We start from the raw sequence: 25,271 nt of genomic DNA on the forward strand, positions 1-25,271 counted from the left end.
TGTAAATGCATTTTGGCTGGAGATAGATCAGAAAAGTCATAGGATAGATTCTGTTTGAGCTTTAGTATTCTATTCTTACAGTTGGATAAAAAATAAAGACTGGAAAACAAAATGAACTTTTCAAGCTTCAAAAACATATATGTGGGTAAATCATCTCCTCTAATTTACCACTTTTATTTCCATCTAAGGATGGAGAAACAGTGGAAACAGTATCAGACTTTATTTTGGGGGGCTCCAAAACCACTGCAGATGGTAACTGCAGCCATAAAATTGAAAGATGCTTACTCCTTGGAAGGAAAGTTATGACCAAACTAGATAGCACATTCAAAAGCAGAGACATTACTTTGCTAACAAGGTCTGTCTAGTCAAGGCTATGGTTATTCCTGTGGTCATGTATGGATGTGAGAGTTGGACTGTGAAGAAGGCTGAGCGCTGAAGAATTGATTTGTGGTGTTAAATTGTGGTGTTGGAAAAGACTCTTGAGTCCCTTGGACTGCACCAACCTGTCCATTCTGAAGGAGATCAGCCCTGGGATTTCTTTGAAAGGAATGATGCTAAAGCTGAAACTCCAGTACTTTGGCCACCTCATGCGAAGAGTTGGCTCATTGGAAAAGACTCTGATGCTGGGAGGGATTGGGGGCAGGAAGAGAAGGGGATGACAGAGGATGAGATGGCTGGATGGCATCACTGACTCAATGGACGTGAGTCTGAGTGAACTCCGGGAGTTGGTGATGGACAGGGAGGCCTGGCATGCTGCGATTCATGGGGTCGCAAAGAGTTGGACATGACTGAGCAACTGAACTGAACTGAACTGAAGAGTCATGTAAAATAAATGCTTTGGGATTCAGAAAATATCCCACTGATTTTTTAATTTAAAATAGCGTATGACTATAAAAATTCAATAGAAAAGCTGACCAAATGTATTCTTTTTAATGGCTGAGTAGTACTCCATTGTGTATATGTACCACAGCTTTCTTATCCATTCATCTGTTGATGGACATCTAGGTTGCTTCCATGTCCTGGCTATTATAAACAGTGCTGCGATGAGCACTGGGGTACACGTGTCTCTTTCAATTCTGGTTTCCTCAGTGTGTATGCCCAGCAGTGGGATTGCTGGGTCGTATGGCAGTTCTATTTCCAGTTTTTTTAAGGAATCTCCACACTGTTCTCCATAGTAGCTGTACTAGTTTGCATTCCCACCAACAGTGTAAGAGGGTTCCCTTTTCTCCACATCCTATCCAGCATTTATTGCTCGTAGACTTTTGGATCGCAGCCATTCTGACTGGCGTGAAATGGTACCTCATTGTGGTTTTACTTTGCATTTCTCTGATAATGAGTGATGTTGAGCATCTTTTCATGTGTTTGTTAGCCATCTGTATGTCTTCTTTGGAAAAATGTCTATTTAGTTCTTTGGCCCATTTTTTTGATTGGGTCGTTTATTTTTCTGGGATTGAGCTGCATGAGTTGCTTGTATATTTTTGAGATTAGTTTTTTGTCGTTGCTTCATTTGCTATTATTTTCTCCCATTCATTTGAATCAGTTCTAATGAGGTGGATGAAACTCGAGCTGATTATAGAGTGAAGTAAGCCAGAAAGAAAAATACCAATATAGAATACTAACGCATATATATGGAATTTAGAAAGATGGTAACGATAACCCTGTATGCAAGACAGAAAAAGAAACACAGATGTATAGAACAGTCTTTTGGACTCTGTGGGAGGCGGGGGCGGGGGATGATTTGGGAGAATGGCATTGAAACATGTATAATATCATATATAGAAACGAATCGCCAGTCCAGGTTCGATGCAGGAGACAGGAAGCTTGGGGCTGGTGCACTGGGATGACCCAGAGGGGTGGTATGGGGAGGGAGGTGGGAGGGGGGTTCAGGATTGGGAACACGTGTACACCTGTGGTGGATTCATGTTGATGTATGGCAAAACCAATACAATATTGTAAAGTAATTAGCCTCTAATTAAAATAAATAAATTTAAATTTAAAAAAATAAATAAATATGAAACAAAGAAAAGCTGACCAAATTATGGCTGCACCTTTCACTTGGATTCTGCCTAAAATTATGATATTTTAATATATTTACTCATAAGATTAAGAGCAGTATTTACTTTTTTTTTTCTGGCTTGGTTTAGATTTAGAGTAAATCAAGCAGCTTTTCAGCAGAAAAATACTATATAGCCAAGTATTTCCATGATATAATCAAATATATTTAAAGTCATACAGAGAACTGGCAGTTAATAATCCTGTTGGGTTGGAGAGGGGGGTCTCAGTTTATTATTCAATTCCCTGTGATTTAAAACAGTTAAATTTAAATGTATTGACATTCAAAAATGTTTTTGGTAGCACAAACAGTTACTATTTTCATTAACTTTTAGAATATAAATTGTTTCTCTGTAATGTGAATAAGCTGTATATGTTAGAGCTTTTTTTATAAAGTCACAAAATGGAGGCTTTTAAAAAGCTAGAAAATCTTAAATGCTTTTTCAAGAAACTAGAAATAATTAATGAATGTATTTTATATTTTTGAAAAATGGCTTTGTTATTATTTTTCCTCCTAGTTTTTTACTATTAATATTTCAGATCCCTTAAATGTATGATCCAACTATATGAGAATCTTTTCCTTGAAGCTAATGATGAAATCTAAATTGGCACTGAGCATTCTGCTATTAATAAAAGAAAGTTAATATCACAACAGAAGGACAAAAATAAATGCAAGAATAATTTTGGATGTTTATCATCCTCTATATAAAGTTATTCTTCATCTGAAAAAGATTTTAAAATGTGATTTATTATCTCATAAAAATGGAAAATAAGCTCATTTAATATTATGAATATAAATTTCTAATATTAAAATAATGGAAATTTAATTTTGCATTCATTATCTATGTAAAATTATTCTAATTTTAGCTACTTTAATAGTAGGTTTTGCATAGCAAATGAAAAAAATAACATTAACTAATAATGGTGATGTTATATAAAGAAATAGAGGAAAACATATACAGAAACACATTTAAATGGTTACTTGAGACTTGTGTTGGTTACCAATATGCACCCCCCCAAAAAAAAATAAGCCAAACAGAATTTGCTTTAACCTTAGAAAAGCTCCCTATGCTACATTCTGAAAATACTTTTCTATAGTTGAGTTCATGCTTCTATAAGCTATTTATGAAGTAAGACAATTTATATGAGAAAACAATCTTGGTAATTACATAAAAACATTTGATATAGAACTAAATAAAATAAAGCCCAGTGATATATCCAGTTTTGTTACTCTGTTACAAATAAGTAAGAGGTGTTTTTGTACTATCTGTATGTTTCACAGCAAGGGAATGGTTTAATAGAAAAGAGAAAACTTTCCGAGCCCACTGAAATATTTTATGGGCGTAAGCAGCCGCTGAGACACACAGATACCCACACACAATATATTATCTTGGGATTTACATCTTAAATTAATCTGCTAATTGTGTTGTTAAGATCATCTTAACACAAGTACCTAAAACATGTATTTTTAAAGTCATGGATCAAAATATAGCTATGGTCACATTTTTCTCATAGTAACATATGCCCCTCCATAGTACTTTTCACATCTGTAATTTTTAATTAGTTTTTTGTGACTACTTGCCTAATATCCTTTTATCCATAAAATTGTTGATGATATAGACCATATTTATTTTTGTTGATCATTGTAAGCTCAGTGTGTGGCCCAGTGCTAAGATGACAGACATAATAACTATCTCCTGAATAAATGTGAATGTTTAATGAAAGATTATTCTTGAATATGCCAGTTTTCCACATAGTGATAGAAATATAAGTAATTTTACTTAGTGTGAGATCAGTACTGAGCTTTGGGTTAAAATTCCAGATGTTTAATAGCTGTTTCTATTGGAATATTTCATAATTCAAACCCAAAAAGCAAATAAAGCCTGTGGATTATATTTATGACTTAAGAAAAATGAAAAATTATCTTTCTAGCCATCTAGTATAAAACTAAATATCACTATCAAAAACCATGAGAATTTTAAGTATTGTGTACCATTTCCATTCAAGGAACTCAGTACGCTCATCACGGACCCTCTAGGCACTTCCAATATTGCAAAGGAATTTATGAGCAGGGTTCAAAACCTTGTCCTGCCAAATGTCCCCAGAGAAGTTGTTGAAACCTTCCCTTCAACTGCAAAATAAGTTATGTTTACAGCTACCACATATTTGTTTTGAAGAATAAGCATTACTTGTTAATTGCTTGAATGAATGCCTGGCATATATCAAAGTATTCAGTGCTGTTGCTCATTCAGTTGTGTCCAACTCTTTGCGACCCCATAGACTGCAGCACGCCAGGCTCCCCTGCCCCTGGAATTTCCCAGGCAAGAAAACTGGAGTGAATAACCATTCCCTTTTCCAGGAGATCTTCCCAATTCAGGGATTGAACTCAGGTCTCTTGCACTGTAGGCAGATTCTTTACCAACTGAGCCACCAGGGAAGTCATGGCTCAAAGTATTCAATATATGTTCAGTTCAGTTCAGATCAGTCACTCAGTCATGTCCAACTCTTTGCGACCCCATGAATCGCAGCACGCCAACCCTCCCTGTCCATCACCAACTCCCGGAGTTCACTCAGACTCATGTCCATCGAGTCAGTGATACCATCCAGCCATCTCATCCTCTGTCATCCCCTTCCCCTCCGGCCCCCAATCCCTCCCAGCATCAGGGTCTTTTCCAATGAGTCAACTCTTTGCATGAGGTGGCCAAAGTACTGGAGTTTCAACTTTAGCATCATTCCCTCCAAAGAAATCCCAGGGCTGATCTCCTTCAGAATGGACTGGTTGCATCTCCTTGCAGTCCAAGGGACTCTCAAGAGTCTTCTCCAACACCACAGTTCAAAAGCATCAATTCTTCGGTGCTCAGCTTTCTTCACAGTCCAACTCTCACATCCATGCATGACCACTGGAAAAACCATAGCCTTGACTAGACAGACCTTTGTTGGCACAGTAATGTCTGCTTTTGAATATGCTATCCAGGTTGGTCATAACTTTTCTTCCAAGGAATAAGCATCTTTTAATTTCATGGCTGCAGTCACCATCCACAGTGATCTTGGAGCCCCAAAAAATAAAGTCTGACACTGTTTCACTGTTTCCCCATCTATTTCCCATGAAGTGATGGGACCAGATGCCATGATCTTTGTTTTCTGAATGTTGAGCTTTAAGCCAACTTTTTCACTGTCCACTTTCACTTTCATCAATTTTAATTACAATCCAGTGCTGGCTTGTACTATAGACACAAACAGAGTTTCTTGTTTAACTAAGAAAGGACAGCTGTCAAGTTAGTTACAACCTGAATAATTTCTTCAATCACTATTAAATACATATACAAACTATGTCTACCATGTGCTTAAAGCAGCTTAATACTCAGTGACCAAAACTCAAAGATCCTCACAGAATAAACTTTGAATTCAGATGAGACAGACAGTGATCAATAAACATAATTAATAAGGTAAGCTATATGTTAAAAGTTAAAATGTGTCCAGTTCTATGGAAAAAAAACAAAAAGTTAAGGGTATGAGGGCTCAGTACTAGGACAGAGGGTAGACTGCAATTATAGAAAAGATATCCAATGTAGACATCTTCAGGGTTCACTGGAGCAAAGACTTGCAGGTGGGAAGGATTGTGGGGATCTAGGACAATACACCCCACTCCAGTACTCTTGCCTGGAAAATTCCATGGACAGAGGAGCCTGGAAGGCTGCAGTCCATGGGGTCGCTGAGGATCAAACACGACTGAGTGACTTCCCTTTCACTTTTCACTTTCATGCATTGGAGAAGGAAATGGCAACCCACTCCAGTGATCTTGCCTGGAGAATCCCAGGGATGGTGGAGCCTGGTGGGCTGCCGTCTATGGGGTCACACAGAGTTGGACACGACTGAAGCAACTTAGCAGCAGTAGCAGCAGCAGGACAATATACAGGGAAAAGGCAGTGCAAAGGCCCTGTGGTAAGAGCAAGCATGATATATACAAGTGACTGGAGTTGGGTGAATAAAGAAGGATCATGTAGGCGCTTCCTATTTTAATCTTCTTTTCCTTAGTTGTTTAGTTCATTAGTAATCATTTCAGCAAAAATACATACCACAGAAAATGTGTTTTAGTATATAAATCAAAGCCATATATTTTCCTTAAATTTGTCTGATATTCAATCTAGATTGTGTGACCATATGGGTTAAAACACCTACTATTCTCTTAAAAGAATGTATTTTTAACTTTTTCCCTAATTAGAATATCACATGTCTCTAAATTAATATATTTTATACTTACATTCTTTCTTCTAAACCACATTTGACTTAGAGTTTGCTATTTGGTGATGGTTTGCTAGTTCTCCCTGGTCACATAAGAAAAGAACAGCATGTTATCCATAGCCTCTGATTTGAGCTATATAAATGAGTGACTCAAATCAGAAATTATATACCATGTATTAAACTCTAGGAGACAAAATGGGTTAATATTTGGGGCAAAAAATGCCATCCAACTGCAAAAAAATCCCACCCACTTATGTTAACCTTATTGCTCTTTTACATGAATGAAAAATAAATTTGCTCAGATCTAAGTTGTATTCCTGAGCTCATTTCTATTTTTTCTTTAGACATTTAATCCAAGTTCAGATAAGTTTATATGGAATTTGGTGATAACCTCTGACTTAAGGTATATAAGTGAGTAATTTCCCACAGAAATGCAATGCCAAAAAATGCTCAAACTACCACAGAATTGTACTCATCACACACGCTAGTAAAGTAATGCTCAAAATTCTCCAATCCAGGCTTCAGCAATATGTGAACTGTGAACTTCCAGATGTTCAAGCTGAATTTAGAAAAGGAGAGGAACCAGAGATCAAAATTGCCAATGGCCACTGGATCGTTGAAAAAGCAAGAGAGTTCCAGAAAAAAACATCTATTTCTGCTTTATTGACTATGCCAAAGCCTTTAACTGTGTAGATAACAATAAACTATGGAAAATTCTGAAAGAGATGGGAATACCAGACCACCTGACCTGCCTCTTGAGAAATCTGTATGCAGGTGAAGCAACAGTAAGCACTGGATCTGGAATAACAGACTGGTTCCAAATCGGGAAATGAGGCCATCAAGGCTGTATGTTGTCACCCTGCTTATTTAACTTAATGCAGAGTACATCATGAGAAACACTGGGCTGGATGAAGCACAGGCTGGAACCAACATTGCTAGGAGACATACCAATAACCTCAGATTATGGCAAAAAGTGAAGAAGAACTAAAAAGCCTCTTGATGAAAGTGAAAGAGGAGAGTGACAAAGTTGACTTAAAGCTCAACATTCAGAAAACAAAGATCATAGCATCTGGTCCCATCACTTCATGGCAAATAGATGGAGAAGCAGTGGAAACAGTGGCAGACTCTTTTTGGGGGGAGGGTGTCTGTGTGGCTCTAAAATCACTGCAGATGGTGACTGCAGCCAGGAAATTAAAAGATGCTTGCTCTTTGAAAGAAAAGTTATGACCAACCTAGATAGCATATTAAAAGCAGAGACATTACTTTGCCAACAAAGGTCCGTCTAGTCAAGGCTGTGGTTTTTCCAGTAGTCATGTATGGATGTGAGAGTTGGACTATAAAGAAAGTTGAGCTCTGAAGAATTGATGCTTTTGAACTGTGGTGTTGGAGAAGGACTCTTGAGAGTCCCTTGGACTGCAAGGAGGTCCACTCAGTCCATCCTAAGGAAATCAGTCCTGAATATTCATTGGAAGGACTGATGCTGAAGCTAAAGCTCCAATACTTTGGCCACCTGATGCAAAGAACTGACTCATTAGGAAAGACCCTGATGCTGGCAAAGATTGAAGGTGCAAGGAGAAGGGGACAATAGAGGATCAGATGGTTGGATGGCATCACCGACTCAATGGACATGAGTTTGAGTAACCTCCATGAGTTGGTGATGGACAAGGAGGCCTGGCGTGCTGCAGTCCATGGGGTCTCAAAGAGTCGGATACAACTGAGCAACTGAACTGAACTGTACTGAAGTGAGTTCTGGGCTTCCTAGGTGGATCAGTGGTAAAGAATCCACCTGCCTTGCAGGAGCTGGGGGAGACATGAGTTTGATCCCTGTTTCAGGAAGATCCCTGGAGGAGGAAATGGCAACCCACTCCACCATTCTTGCCTGAAAAAGTACCATGGACAGAGGAGCCTGGTGATCCATATAGTCCATAGGGTAACAGCGTCAGATGTGACTGAACACACACAACTGAGTGACTTGGTGACCTAACATAATGTTACAAAAGACGAGGCTGAGCTGCATGGCCTAATTCTAGGATTCAGCTTGATGCAGTTTTAGGCAAGTATGTAATTATTTCTTCAAGGGTTTCACTGATTTCTTATTGGAAATGATTATTTTAGCTTGTTGACTTCTAGGGCCCAGGTATATAGAAACAGAAGCCTTGAGAACAAAAGAAAAAATGTGGACAAAAAGGAATATAATACATTCTTTTTTTCTTTTTCAATTATATATGATTCAATTGAAAAGCCACATAATTCAATTGGAAAGTAAAACACAGCTCACTTATTTCAATTATTTCTATTAAATCAGGGATTTGTGGATACATGGTACATGGTCAGGGCAATTCTTCCAAGGTCACTGTTGTATGCAATATTCACTTTATGTAAAACCAAAACAATAGTGTAAGAGCTCCAGAAGTTTTGCAAGTGCATTACAAAAATCCACTTGACTGCATTTGTTCCCAATTAAAAATGAGGAAAGGCTAAAGCTTTTTACAGAAGTTGAATTTCTGAGAATTTAAATACAAGCATATATCTGTCCTGTCTTTTTCCTGTTCTGTCAATGCAGTCCTAATTGAGTTCCTACCTTAAATTCAATACAGTATGTATATTCATTAAAAGAGATTTAAAGTCTCTTCAATGGAAGCTAAGGGTATAGTATATATCTTTTATTTCTTTGTTAATTATTAAGTGAAATACACTGACTATATATGTAAATATGGGAGTTTTTAATTTAGCATTAAAAAATAGAAAAATACTACATTATATTCCTGACTATATTAAAATTAAAATAAGAATTTTATGAAGATTAATTTAAATATGATTTTCGGAAGCCAGTGGCTTGAGCCTCTCTCTCTCACTCTTTCTCTCTCATCTCTCTAAGGGGAAGATTCAAATAACGCATGTAGGAAATCTCAAATAATTGAGTAGCAAACCCATCCCAAATACTTCTGTGGCAAGCAGAATTCCAAGATAACCCCAGGACTTCCACTGTCCATTACTGCACCAATGATTGGTTTTATATGATAAAAGTTATTTTGTAGATACAATTAAAGTTATTCATCTGTCAACCACACAATTAGCAGGTTATGCAGGTAGACACTTAAACCTAATTAGGTGAGTCCTTTAAAAGTAGTGTTTTCTCTGGTTAATAATCAAAGAGTAAGCCAGAGAGATTCAAGGAGGAAAATATATTATGATAGAGAGAGAGAAGGAGAGATGCCATTCCTGGTTTGGCGATGGAGCAGATCATATAGAAAGGGCCTCAGTGACTTCTAGAAGCTAGGAATGATCCCATTTGACATTCTACAAGAAAATAAGGAACTTGCCATGCAATTGAGTGTACTGGATTCTGCTAATAACCTGAAGGAGCTTGAAAGGAGATGCTTCCCCAGAACTCCTATGTAAGACTTTATTCCAGTGACACTTGATCTCAAACTTGTGAGACACTAAGCAGCCTAGACATGCTCACTCAGACTTCTCACCTAAAGAAATCAGAGATCTCAAAGGGCTGATATTTTAAGCTGCTAAGTTTGTGGTAACTTGTTATGCAAAAACAGAAAATGAATACCATTTCTAAGACCTCAAGTTTATGCCATATATGAAAATAAACCAAATAGATGAAAAACCCTAGGTGAAAAACAAAGCTCCATAATTCCCAGAAAGCACTACAGGAATATATCTGATAATCTCAGATCAAAAAAAAAGATATTTTAAAGAAATACGTCAGAAAACACAAAAATAAGAAAATACAGTCATATATTTGGCTACATTAAAAACTTACAGAAGAACTTTCATATTCAATGTGGAAAGACAAATCACTCACTCAAGAAGATAACTTTCAGTACAGTTCAGTTCAGTCACTCAGTCATGTCTGACTCTTTGTGACCCCGATGCCTGCAACAAGCCAGGTCTCCCTGTCCATCACCAACTCCCGGAGTTTACTCAAACTCATGTCCATTGAGTCGGTGATGCCATCCAACCATCTCATTCTCTGTTGTCCACTTCTCCTCCTGCCTTCAATCTTTGCCAGCATCAGGGTCTTTTCAAATGAGTCAGATCTTCGCATCAGGTGACCAAAGTATTGGAGTTTCAGCTTCAACATCAGTCCTTTCTATGAATATTCAGGACTGATTTCTTTAATCTACATTAATTAAAGGGATTATTCAGTAATTACTATACAATAAATATAGAGAACTACAATTATTTTTAAAAACTCAGTCCAACAAGAAAATCAAATCAAAAAGGAAATTACCTAAGAAATGGAAATGGTTTAGATACATGAAAAAAAATGCTCAATCTCAAGAATAAATAGAGAAATATAATTGTTTTAAAAAGTGATAGTATTTAATGCCTATCATATGACCAAAATTGAGGGCTGTTGATATAAAACAGTTTGGATATCAAACAGAGGAAAATTTAACACAATATTTTGGAAACTAAATTGCTATAATCATGTTGGAATCTAATTTGAGAATAAATAACAATGTTGACGATGTTGTTTTCCTTTAATCAATGATCTGTTCTCAAGGTAGCTCCCAAGAGAAGCTTTTCACGTATGCTCAGGTAGAGAAACGGAGAAGGTGCACAATGCAATGTTATTTCTACTAGTGAAAAGTTGTGGTCTGCTTCAATTGTGGTCTTCCAGCAGGATGTTTAATACTGGGTTGATATTAAGGTATGGGAATTAGATACTGTTTAAGTTATATAAACTCCAAGATCCTAATTTCCAAATATATTATTTTCTAGGATTATATGGAATGTCTTCTCCCATTTCCCCTTTAACTACAACTCCTTTATCATTAAATCACACACACCCCTGTACACACATGCATACCCCATATCCTCTGTGAATTTCTTATTTTTTTTTCTGGCAAATAAAAATACCCCCATAACAATTGCAACATCCGCTGGATCATCGAAAAAGCAAGAGAGTTCCAGAAAAACATCTGCTTTATTGACTATGCCAAAGCCTTTGACTGTGTGGATCACAATAAACTGTGGAACATTCTGAAAGAGATGGGAATACCAGACCACCTGGCCTGCCTCTTGAGAAATTTGTATGCAGGTCAGGAAGCGACAGTTAGAACTGGACATGGAACAACAGACTGGTTCCAAATAGGAAAAGGAGTTCGTCAAGGCTGTATATTGCCACCCTGCTTATTTAACTTATATGCAGAGTACATCATGAGAAACTCTGGGCTGGAAGAAGCACAAGCTGGAATCAAGATTGCCAAGAGAAATATCAATAACCTCAGATATGCAGATGACACCACCCTTATGGCAGAAAGTGAAGAGGAACTAAAAAGCCTCTTGATGAAAGTGAAAGTGGAGAGTGAAAAAGTTGGCTTAGAGCTCAACATTCAGAAAACGAAGATCATGGGATCTGGTCCCATCACTTCATGGGAAATAGATGGGGAAACAGTGGGAACAATGTCAGACTTTATTTTTGGGGGCTCCAAAATCACTGCAGATGGTGACTGCAGCCATGAAATTAAAAGATGCTTACTCCTTGGAAGGAAAGTTATGACCAACCTAGATAGCATATTCAAAAGAAGAGACATTACTTTCCCAACAAAGGTTCATCTAGTCAAGGCTATGGTTTTTCCAGTGGTCATGCATGGATGTGAGAGTTGGACTGTGAAGAAGGCTGAGCACCAAAGAATTGATGCTTTTGAACTGTGGTGTTGGAGAAGACTCTTGAGAGTCCCTTGGACTGCAAGGAGATCCAACCAGTCCATTCTGAAGGAGATCAGCTCTGGGATTTCTCTGGAAGGAATGATGCTAAAGTTGAAACTCCAGTACTTTGGCCACCTGATGTGAAGAGTTGACTCATTGGAAAAGACTCTGATGCACGGAGGGATTGGGGGCAGGAGGAGAAGGGGATGACAGAGGATGAGATGGCTGGATGGCATCACTGACTCGATGGACGTGAGTCTCAGTGAACTCTGGGAGTTAGTGATGGATAGGGAGGCCTGGGAGAAGGCAATGGCACCCCACTCCAGTACTCTTGCCTGGAAAATCCCATGGACAGAGGAGCCTGGTAGGCTGCAGTCCATGGGGTCTCTAAGAGTCGGACACGACTGAGGGACTTCACTTTCACTTTTCACTTTCATGCATTTCATGCAAGAAGACTGGAGTGGCTTGCCATTTGGAGGAGGAAATGGCAAGCCACTCCAGTCTTCTTGCCTAGAGAATCCCAGGGAAGGCAGGGCCTGGTGGGCTGCCATCTATGGGGTCACACAGATTCGGACAGGACTGAAGTGACTTAGCAGCAGCAGGGAGGCCTGGCGTGCTGCGATTCATGGAGTCACAAAGAGTCGGACAGGATTGAGCGACTGAACTGAACTGATAACACTAAATAAATAAATGTGATTAAAATGTATTTTGGGGAGCCCTCCTTTAATGATTATTTGAGGCACTACAGACTCATCTTCCCTCTTTCCCCAGTTATTCACAAAGGATGAGGTATGGCATGGGATATGAGTTATTTTAGTCTTTATATTGATGACCTTGAATTAGAAATCTTGTATACAGTGAACCATGAAAAAATGGCAATTTTGGGTTAACAACCTACAGTCTTTATGACTCCAATATTGTTAACCAAATAGTGATAGAGTCTAGTTAAAGGAAGGCAAAGAAATCTTTGGAATGAAATTTTGAAAATAAAAAGACTTTATAAATATAGCTAAATGCAAGCAATTATCTATATTCATCCTTACAGTACTTTATGAACACCATTTTTTCAAATTATCCTAAATAAAATTTAAATTTTAAAACTTTATATATTTTTCTCATGTAATGCTCTCTATTAAGGTCATTAAGATCTATGCTAAAATCCTAGAGATTATGTATATTTTCCTGAGTTTATATAAATTTTAAATTAAAAAAAATAGGAAGAAAATGAAATGTAGCTAAAGAGTAGGGATGTTGAGCCTGAAACATTACATGTGATGATTTCCCGGGCTTTCACTATGGCATATATCAATATAAATTAGACTAGGTACTAGAGATGCTAGAAACATGATGAAAAACATAGAAGCAGAGACAAAACAGCCCTCATCATGTCACCTGAACAATGTGAAGAGCCCGATTCCTAGTCACACGCAGTTGGGATGAAATCAAGGAGGCTGAAAAGTTAGAAGTTGAGACTTTCCCCACCTTACGGCAGTAATTATCTCAACTCACACAGAATCAGTGGAGGCAATTTCAGGAGCAGTGACAAAGGACCTCTCCCCTTTATAGCCAGGGTGGTCTCCAGAGAGGGCTGGCAAGGGGAGGGCTGAACTCTTCCTCCTATCTAGGAATTATGAGCCTCTAAAGCCCACCCCAGGGTATCAAAAGGAGGCTAAGTGAGAAACCTAAACTTTCACTCACAGATAAAACTAGCAGACAGCTTCTTCTTTCTTGAAACTTTTTTTTTTTTAATTAGAATGTTCCATAATAGAAAGCCTTACTAAAGAAATAGAAGATATAAAGGAGAACCATATGGAAATTCAAAAACAGTAGAATGAGTGTGAACAGAGGAAAGAATCTATGAACTGGAAGAAAGAACAATAGAAATGCCCCAATCTGAACAACAGAAAGAAAATACACTGAAAAAAAAATTTTTTTAAGAGCCTGAAGGACAAGTGGGGCTATAACAAAAGATATAAAATCTCAGAAGGAAAGAAAATGAGCTCAAAACCAGCTCCATAGAATAATGAATGAAAAACTGCTTGCTGAACTTGGCAAAGGACGTAACTTACATATTTAAGAAGCAGAGCAAACTCCAGAAAGGGTAAACCATGACAAGACAAATCAAAATTAAACTTCAGAAAATTAAAGATAAAAAAACTTGAAAGCAGACAGAGGTGAAACAACACTCTACCTAAAGGGGAATATCAATTCTAATGATGGTAAGTTTCTTATTACAAGAAAGAATTGTGGGACAAAAAGAAAGGCACAATATTTTTCAAATATGGGGGAATAAAAGCTACCAACTCAGAATTGTATATTCAGTGAAAATGTCCTTCAGTAATGAAGGGGATATCTAGGCATTATCAGATGAAGCAAACCTAGAATTTGTCACTAATACATATACTTTAAGAGAGTGGCTAAAGAAAGTTCTCTAACAGAAGGGAAATGATGAATAAAAGAAAATATGTAACATCAAAAAGGAAGAAAGAAGATTAAAAAAAACATGTAAATAGACATATGGATAAATGCTATAGACTTTCAAACTCCCTTGAAATTTCTAAATTATTTTATATACAAAATATAAAAATAGATATATATGTAAAATATGTGTGTATACTACCTAGACCAACCACTAGAAAAGCTATGCGAAGAAATACACTAAAAAAATAGCATTGATAAATAAAAATAAAATTCGAAATTTGTTCAAGAAATCCACAGGAAAGCAGGAATAAGAAAACAAAAGCAATAAAACAGAAGAAACAAAACAAGTAATAAAATAGTAGGCAAGTCCTAAAATTGTCAGCAACTGTATTAAGTGTAGATGGTCTAAACACACAGGATAAAAGACAGAATGCAGAGTAGTTAATAACATGACCCAACTAAATATCTATATCACACACTTACCTCAAATAAAATTATATGGGTGATTGTAAAAATATGGGAAAAGATAGATCACAAAAATATTAACCAGAAGGAAAGAGGGATGGCTCTATTAATAACACATTAAATAGACTTCAGAGCCAAGAAAATCACTAGAGCCAGAGAGGGACATTAAGTTCAGTTCAGTGGCCCATTCCTGTCCGACTCTTTGGGACCCCATGGACCGCAGCACACCAGGCTTCCCTGTCCATCATCAACTTCCAGAATTTGCTAATGCATGTCCATCAAATCAGTGATGCCATCCAACCATCTCATCCTCTGTCGTCCCCCCCTTCTCCTCCTACCTTCAATCTTTCCCAGCGTCAGGGTCTTTTCTAATGAATCAGCCCTTCACATCAGGTGGCCAATGTATTGCAGTTTCAACTTCAGCATGGACATTACATAGTGGTAACGTAATCAATTCACCAAGACATAACAGTCCTAAATGTGTATGCATCAGACAAAAGTGTTGCAAAGTATGCAATTCATATTTTGAATTTCATTTCATAAACAGAAATGAGAATAGAAAATTCTGCAATTACAGCTGGGGATTTCAACACTCCTCTTGAGAATTGTTAAAAGAAGTAGAAATGAAATGAGTAAGGATATGGAAGAACTCAACAGTATCATCAACCAACAGGGTATAATGAACATTAGAAAACTCAAAATATACAAGTTTTCAAGTTTCTGTGCAACAAATAGCAAAATATATCATATCCTGGATCATAAACAAATATTAATATGCTCAAAAAATTAAATCAGAGCATATTTAGTCACAATGAAATCAGACTGTAAGTCAATAAGAGAAAAAATAACAGGAAAATGCTCAAACATTTGGAAATTAACACACTTCTAAATAGCTCATTAGACAAGAAGAAATATCCAGGGAAATTTTTTAAATGCATTGAACCTAATGAAACTAAAAATATAACCTATCAAAATATGTAGAACATAAGAAAAACTGCTTCAGTGGAAATTTATAGCACCAATGTAATATAAACTGCTTTTATTATAAAAAAGTCCTAATTTATAATGCAGATTTTTATCTAAAGAATCAAACAAAAGACAATGTAAACCTCAAACAATCAGAATGAAGGGGATAATAGTGATAAAAGCCTATATGCTATGTGCTAATTTGCTTCATTCTTGTCTGATTCTTTGTGACCCTGCTGACTGTAGCCCACCAGGATCCTCTATCCATGGATTCTCCAGGCAAGAATATTGGAGTGGATTGTCATGCCCTTCTCCAGGGAGTCTTCCTGACTCAAGCATTGAACCTTTGTCTCTTAAGTCTCCTGCATTGGAAGATGGGTTCTTTACCACTAGGACTACCTGTGAAGCCTAAAGCAATGAAATTGAAAACTCCCAAAAATGATAAAGATAATCAGTGAAAAAAAGAGTTGGTTCTTTGTAAAGATCAATAAAATTAACATATCTCTAACAAGACTGACAAATTAAAAGACAGAAATGAATGGCATCAAGAATGCAATGGCAGGTATCAGTACATACCTTGCAAATATCAGACATTTAATAAAGAATTAATACAAACAATCCTACATACATAAATTTGACAAATTTGGTTAAATAAACTATCTCGAAAAAAAAGTAAACTTGTATCAACTCACCCAATATGAAATAGATATTTTGAATAATATGTAAAAAAAAAGAGATTGAATTCATAATTTTAAAACTTCTGATAAGTAAATTACAGGTCCAGATAGTTTCCCTAGGGAATTCTATTAACATGTTAAAATAAGAATTAACACCAACTCTATACAATCTTTTCCAGATAATAAAATTGAGAATACTTCCCAACTTATTCATGAAGGAACACTAACACCACTTTCCCTCTTGAATATCAGTTCAGTTCAGTTCATTCATTCACTCAGTTGTGTCCAACTCTTTGCAATCCCATGAACTGTAGCACGCCAGGCTTCCCTGTCCATCACCAACTCCCCTGAATTTACTCAAACTCATGTCCACTGAATCAGTGATGCCATCCAACCATCTCATCCTCCATCATCTCCTTCTCCTCCCACCTTTAATCTTTCCCAGCATCAGGCTCTTTTCAAATGAGTCAGTTCTTCACATCAGGTGGCCAAAGTATTGGAGTTTCAGCTTCAGCATCAGTCTTTTCAATGAATATAGACACAAAATATTTAGCAAAGTATTACTGAAGTAATTTCAGTAATATGTAAGAATAATTACATATAATATCAATCGAGGGTTATTCCAATGGTCCAGAGATGCAAGGATAGTTCAATATTTGAAAAACAATGATTATAATATACCATATTATCAAGGTAAAAGGAGAAAAGATTATGTTAACTGATGCAGATAAAGTGTTTGACAATATTCAACACCTACTCATTAATTTTTAAAATTCATAAAACGAGAATAGTGAAATTTCTTCAACTTGATTTAAAAGATCTACAATAAACCTACAGTTAACAGCATACTTAATGGAAACACTAAGCACTAGTAATATAAGGAAAGAAAATGAAATAAAAGGCAAAGAAATCAGCAAGGAAGAAATAAAACTGTACCTACTTGCAGTTAGCTATACTTACTTGTAGAAAATTCCAAGAAAACTATAAGAAACCCTTCTGAAATTATAAATGCATTAAGCAAGTCCACAAGATACAAAATCAATATGAAAAAGATTTTTATATATTAGCAAATACCACTTACAATCATTCAAAAATGAAATATATTCATGCAATCTAAAAAAGTTTTACAGGATTTTCATACTGAAAACTAGAGTATGCTCATGAAAGAAATCAAAGATAACTAAGTATTGGAGACATACAGTAATCATAGATTTGAAACTCAATTAGGTAAAGATGTTAATTTTCTCCATTAACTTTAGTAATATTTTTGTAAGTATAACCAAAATTTGTCTAAAATTTACATAGAAATGCAGAGGAATTAGAATGGCTAGAATCTAATTTAAAGAATAAAATGGGAAAAATCAGTCTACCTGATTCCAATACTTATGTATGATATAACTACAACAATGAAAACTCTTTGGACCTTCTGGAGGAATAGATACATAGATCAACGAAACAGATTAGAGATCCCAGAACTAGGTTCACTGATGTACAAACAACTGACTTTTGACAAAGATTCAAACGCAGATTAAAAGGAGGAGCAGCAGTTGTTTCATCAAATAATTTCTGAAGCAAGTGGATATCCACAGGAGAAAAAACCCATAACTTTTCTTGCACCTCATAACTTATGTAACTTAAATTGATCATAAATTTAGTATAAAACAGAACATAATATAGAACTCTGAATTGATATTTTAATGTTATTTCATATGAGAATATTTTAAGTTGCTATATAAGTATTTAAACCTTCCAAAGGAAAGTTCCTGGTAAAAATAGTTGCTGTAAACAAACAAAATACCTGTAGGTATCTTCACTGCAAACTGAGCACTAAAGCAATTTACTCTTGCAGCTGAGGATGAAGATTTTTCATAGCATGAACTCACTTTGATGAAGATTTTTTTTAGTTTGTAAATGAAGAGACTTTGAAATACAGTTGGCACTTCGACGACAAAGGGTTTAGAAGTGTGAACTCTCTGTGCAGTGAAAAATCTACACATAATTTATAGTCAGTATCCACAGTTCCTTGATATTCATGATTATATATCCTCTGTCAGATTTTACTATTTACTACTGAAAAACCTCCAAGTAGAGGTGGGCCATTTGAGGAGGAAATGGCAAGCCACCCAGTCTTCTTGCCTAGAGAATCCCAGGGAAGGCAGGGCCTGGTGGGCTGCCATCTATGGGGTCACACAGATTCGGACAGGACTGAAGTGACTTAGCAGCAGCAGGGAGGCCTGGCGTGCTGCGATTCATGGAGTCACAAAGAGTCGGACAGGATTGAGCGACTGAACTGAACTGATAACACTAAATAAATAAATGTGATTAAAATGTATTTTGGGAGCCCTCCTTTAATGATTATTTGAGGCACTACAGACTCATCTTCCCTCTTTCCCAGTTATTCACAAAGGATGAGGTATGGCATGGGATATGAGTTATTTTAGTCTTTATATTGATGACCTTGAATTAGAAATCTTGTATACAGTGAACCATGAAAAAATGGCAATTTTGGGTTAACAACCTACAGTCTTTATGACTCCAATATTGTTAACCAAATAGTGATAGAGTCTAGTTAAAGGAAGGCAAAGAAATCTTTGGAATGAAATTTTGAAAAATAAAAAGACTTTATAAATATAGCTAAATGCAAGCAATTATCTATATTCATCCTTACAGTACTTTATGAACACCATTTTTTCAAATTATCCTAAATAAAATTTAAATTTTAAAACTTTATATATTTTTCTCATGTAATGCTCTCTATTAAGGTCATTAAGATCTATGCTAAAATCCTAGAGATTATGTATATTTTCCTGAGTTTATATAAATTTTTAAATTAAAAAATAGGAAGAAAATGAAATGTAGCGAAAGAGTAGGGATGTTGAGCCCTGAAACATTACATGTGATGATTTCCCCGGGCTTTCACTATGGCATATATCAATATAAATTAGACTAGGTACTAGAGATGCTAGAAACATGATGAAAAAAACATAGAAGCAGAGACAAAACAGCCCTCATCATGTCACCTGAACAATGTGAAGAGCCCGATTCCTAGTCACACGCAGTTGGGATGAAATCAAGGAGGCTGAAAAGTTAGAAGTTGAGACTTTCCCCACCTTACGGCAGTAATTATCTCAACTCACACAGAATCAGTGGAGGCAATTTCAGGAGCAGTGACAAAGGACCTCTCCCCTTTATAGCCAGGGTGGTCTCCAGAGAGGGCTGGCAAGGGGAGGGCTGAACTCTTCCTCCTATCTAGGAATTATGAGCCTCTAAAGCCCACCCCAGGGTATCAAAAGGAGGCTAAGTGAGAAACCTAAACTTTCACTCACAGATAAAACTAGCAGACAGCTTCTTCTTTCTTGAAACTTTTTTTTTTTTAATTAGAATGTTCCATAATAGAAAGCCTTACTAAAGAAATAGAAGATATAAAGGAGAACCATATGGAAATTCAAAAACAGTAGAATGAGTGTGAACAGAGGAAAGAATCTATGAACTGGAAGAAAGAACAATAGAAATGCCCCAATCTGAACAACAGAAAGAAAATACACTGAAAAAAATTTTTTTAAGAGCCTGAAGGACAAGTGGGGCTATAACAAAAGATATAAAATCTCAGAAGGAAAGAAAATGAGCTCAAAACCAGCTCCATAGAATAATGAATGAAAAACTGCTTGCTGAACTTGGCAAAGGACGTAACTTACATATTTAAGAAGCAGAGCAAACTCCAGAAAGGGTAAACCATGACAAGACAAATCAAAATTAAACTTCAGAAAATTAAAGATAAAAAACAAAACTTGAAAGCAGACAGAGGTGAAACAACACTCTACCTAAAGGGGAATATCAATTCTAATGATGGTAAGTTTCTTATTACAAGAAAGAATTGTGGGACAAAAAGAAAGGCACAATATTTTTCAAATATGGGGGAATAAAAGCTACCAACTCAGAATTGTATATTCAGTGAAAATGTCCTTCAGTAATGAAGGGATATCTAGGCATTATCAGATGAAGCAAACCTAGAATTTGTCACTAATACATATACTTTAAGAGAGTGGCTAAAGAAAGTTCTCTAACAGAAGGGAAATGATGAATAAAAGAAAATATGTAACATCAAAAAGGAAGAAAGAAGATTAAAAAAAACATGTAAATAGACATATGGATAAATGCTATAGACTTTCAAACTCCCTTGAAATTTCTAAATTATTTTATATACAAAATATAAAAATAGATATATATGTAAAATATGTGTATACTACCTAGACCAACCACTAGAAAAAGCTATATGAAGAAATACACTAAAAAAATAGCATTGATAAATAAAAATAAAATTCGAAATTTGTTCAAGAAATCCACAGGAAAGCAGGAATAAGAAAACAAAAGCAATAAAACAGAAGAAACAAAACAAGTAATAAAATAGTAGGCAAGTCCTAAAATTGTCAGCAATTGTATTAAGTGTAGATGGTCTAAACACACAGGATAAAAGACAGAATGCAGAGTAGTTAATAACATGACCCAACTAAATATCTATATCACACACTTACCTCAAATAAAATTATATGGGTGATTGTAAAAATATGGGAAAAGATAGATCACAAAAATATTAACCAGAAGGAAAGAGGGATGGCTCTATTAATAACACATTAAATAGACTTCAGAGCCAAGAAAATCACTAGAGCCAGAGAGGGACATTAAGTTCAGTTCAGTGGCCCATTCCTGTCCGACTCTTTGGGACCCCATGGACCGCAGCACACCAGGCTTCCCTGTCCATCATCAACTTCCAGAATTTGCTCAAATGCATGTCCATCAAATCAGTGATGCCATCCAACCATCTCATCCTCTGTCGTCCCCTTCTCCTCCTACCTTCAATCTTTCCCAGCGTCAGGGTCTTTTCTAATGAATCAGCCCTTCACATCAGGTGGCCAATGTATTGCAGTTTCAACTTCAGCATGGACATTACATAGTGGTAACGTAATCAATTCACCAAGACATAACAGTCCTAAATGTGTATGCATCAGACAAAAGTGTTGCAAAGTATGCAATTCATATTTTGAATTTCATTTCATAAACAGAAATGAGAATAGAAAATTCTGCAATTACAGCTGGGGATTTCAACACTCCTCTTGAGAATTGTTAAAAGAAGTAGAAATGAAATGAGTAAGGATATGGAAGAACTCAACAGTATCATCAACCAACAGGGTATAATGAACATTAGAAAACTCAAAATATACAAGTTTTCAAGTTTCTGTGCAACAAATAGCAAAATATATCATATCCTGGATCATAAACAAATATTAATATGCTCAAAAATTAAATCAGAGCATATTTAGTCACAATGAAATCAGACTGTAAGTCAATAAGAGAAAAATAACAGGAAAATGCTCAAACATTTGGAAATTAACACACTTCTAAATAGCTCATTAGACAAGAAGAAATATCCAGGGAAATTTTTTAAATGCATTGAACCTAATGAAACTAAAAATATAACCTATCAAAATATGTAGAACATAAGAAAAACTGCTTCAGTGGAAATTTATAGCACCAATGTAATATAAACTGCTTTTATTATAAAAAAGTCCTAATTTATAATGCAGATTTTTATCTAAAGAATCAAACAAAAGACAATGTAAACCTCAAACAATCAGAATGAAGGGGATAATAGTGATAAAAGCCTATATGCTATGTGCTAATTTGCTTCATTCTTGTCTGATTCTTTGTGACCCTGCTGACTGTAGCCCACCAGGATCCTCTATCCATGGATTCTCCAGGCAAGAATATTGGAGTGGATTGTCATGCCCTTCTCCAGGAGTCTTCCTGACTCAAGCATTGAACCTTTGTCTCTTAAGTCTCCTGCATTGAAGATGGGTTCTTTACCACTAGGACTACCTGTGAAGCCTAAAGCAATGAAATTGAAAACTCCCAAAAATGATAAAGATAATCAGTGAAAAAAAGAGTTGGTTCTTTGTAAAGATCAATAAAATTAACATATCTCTAACAAGACTGACAAATTAAAAGACAGAAATGAATGGCATCAAGAATGCAATGGCAGGTATCAGTACATACCTTGCAAATATCAGACATTTAATAAAGAATTAATACAAACAATCCTACATACATAAATTTGACAAATTTGGTTAAATAAACTATCTCCGAAAAAGTAAACTTGTATCAACTCACCCAATATGAAATAGATATTTTGAATAATATGTAACAAAAAAAGAGATTGAATTCATAATTTTAAAACTTCTGATAAGTAAATTACAGGTCCAGATAGTTTCCCTAGGGAATTCTATTAACATGTTAAAATAAGAATTAACACCAACTCTATACAATCTTTTCCAGATAATAAAATTGAGAATACTTCCCAACTTATTCATGAAGGAACACTAACACCACTTTCCCTCTTGAATATCAGTTCAGTTCAGTTCATTCACTCACTCAGTTGTGTCCAACTCTTTGCAATCCCATGAACTGTAGCACGCCAGGCTTCCCTGTCCATCACCAACTCCCTGAATTTACTCAAACTCATGTCCACTGAATCAGTGATGCCATCCAACCATCTCATCCTCCATCATCTCCTTCTCCTCCCACCTTTAATCTTTCCCAGCATCAGGCTCTTTTCAAATGAGTCAGTTCTTCACATCAGGTGGCCAAAGTATTGGAGTTTCAGCTTCAGCATCAGTCTTTTCAATGAATATAGACACAAAATATTTAGCAAAGTATTACTGAAGTAATTTCAGTAATATGTAAGAATAATTACATATAATATCAATCGAGGGTTATTCCAATGGTCCAGAGATGCAAGGATAGTTCAATATTTGAAAAACAATGATTATAATATACCATATTATCAAGGTAAAAGGAGAAAAGATTATGTTAACTGATGCAGATAAAGTGTTTGACAATATTCAACACCTACTCATTAATTTTTAAAATTCATAAAACGAGAATAGTGAAATTTCTTCAACTTGATTTAAAAGATCTACAATAAACCTACAGTTAACAGCATACTTAATGGAAACACTAAGCACTAGTAATATAAGGAAAGAAAATGAAATAAAAGGCAAAGAAATCAGCAAGGAAGAAATAAAACTGTACCTACTTGCAGTTAGCTATACTTACTTGTAGAAAATTCCAAGAAAACTATAAGAAACCCTTCTGAAATTATAAATGCATTAAGCAAGTCCACAAGATACAAAATCAATATGAAAAAGATTTTTATATATTAGCAAATACCACTTACAATCATTCAAAAATGAAATATATTCATGCAATCTAAAAAAGTTTTACAGGATTTTCATACTGAAAACTAGAGTATGCTCATGAAAGAAATCAAAGATAACTAAGTATTGGAGACATACAGTAATCATAGATTTGAAACTCAATTAGGTAAAGATGTTAATTTTCTCCAATTAACCCCAGTAATATTTTTGTAAGTATAACCAAAATTTGTCTAAAATTTACATAGAAATGCAGAGGAATTAGAATGGCTAGAATCTAATTTAAAGAATAAAATGGGAAAAATCAGTCTACCTGATTCCAATACTTATGTATGATATAACTACAACAATGAAAACTCTTTGGACCTTCTGGAGGAATAGATACATAGATCAACGAAACAGATTAGAGATCCCAGAACTAGGTTCACTGATGTACAAACAACTGACTTTTGACAAAGATTCAAACGCAGATTAAAAGGAGGAGCAGCAGTTGTTTCATCAAATAATTTCTGAAGCAAGTGGATATCCACAGGAGAAAAACCCATAACTTTTCTTTTGCACCTCATAACTTATGTAACTTAAATTGATCATAAATTTAGTATAAAACAGAACATAATATAGAACTCTGAATTGATATTTTAATGTTATTTCATATGAGAATATTTTAAGTTGCTATATAAGTATTTAAACCTTCCAAAGGAAAGTTCCTGGTAAAAATAGTTGCTGTAAACAAACAAAATACCTGTAGGTATCTTCACTGCAAACTGAGCACTAAAGCAATTTACTCTTGCAGCTGAGGATGAAGATTTTTCATAGCATGAACTCACTTTGATGAAGATTTTTTTTAGTTTGTAAATGAAGAGACTTTGAAATACAGTTGGCACTTCGACGACAAAGGGTTTAGAAGTGTGAACTCTCTGTGCAGTGAAAAATCTACACATAATTTATAGTCAGTATCCACAGTTCCTTGATATTCATGATTATATATCCCTCTGTCAGATTTTACTATTTACTACTGAAAAACCTCCAAGTAGAGGTGGACCTCTTGATGAAAGTGAAAGAGGAGAGTGAAAAAGTTGGCTTAAAGCTCAACATTCAGAAAACGAAGATCATGGCATCTGGTCCCATCACTTCATGGGAAATAGATGGGGAAAGAGTGGAAACAGTGTCAGACTTTATTTTGGGGGGCTCCAAAATCACTGCAGATGGTGATTGCAGCCATGAAATTAAAAGACGCTTACTCCTTGGAAAGAAAGTTATGATCAACTGAGACAGCATATTGAAAAGCAGAGACATTACTTTGCCAACAAAGATCCATCTAGTCAAGGCTATGGTTTTTCCAGTGGTCATGTATGAATGTGAGAGTTGGACTGTAAAGAAAGCTTAGTGCCAAAGAATTGATGCTTTTGAACTGTGGTGTTGGAGAAGACTCTTGAGAGTCCACTGGACTGCAAGGAGGTCCAACCAGTCCATCCTAAAGGAGATCAGTCCTGGGTGTTCATTGGAAGGAGTGGTGCTAAAGCTGAAACTCCAATACTTTGGCCACCTCATGCGAAAAGTTGACTCA

Source organism: Bos mutus, chromosome 4 (assembly GCF_027580195.1).
Source record: "Bos mutus isolate GX-2022 chromosome 4, NWIPB_WYAK_1.1, whole genome shotgun sequence".
In the NCBI taxonomy this organism is placed as follows: domain Eukaryota; kingdom Metazoa; phylum Chordata; class Mammalia; order Artiodactyla; family Bovidae; genus Bos; species Bos mutus.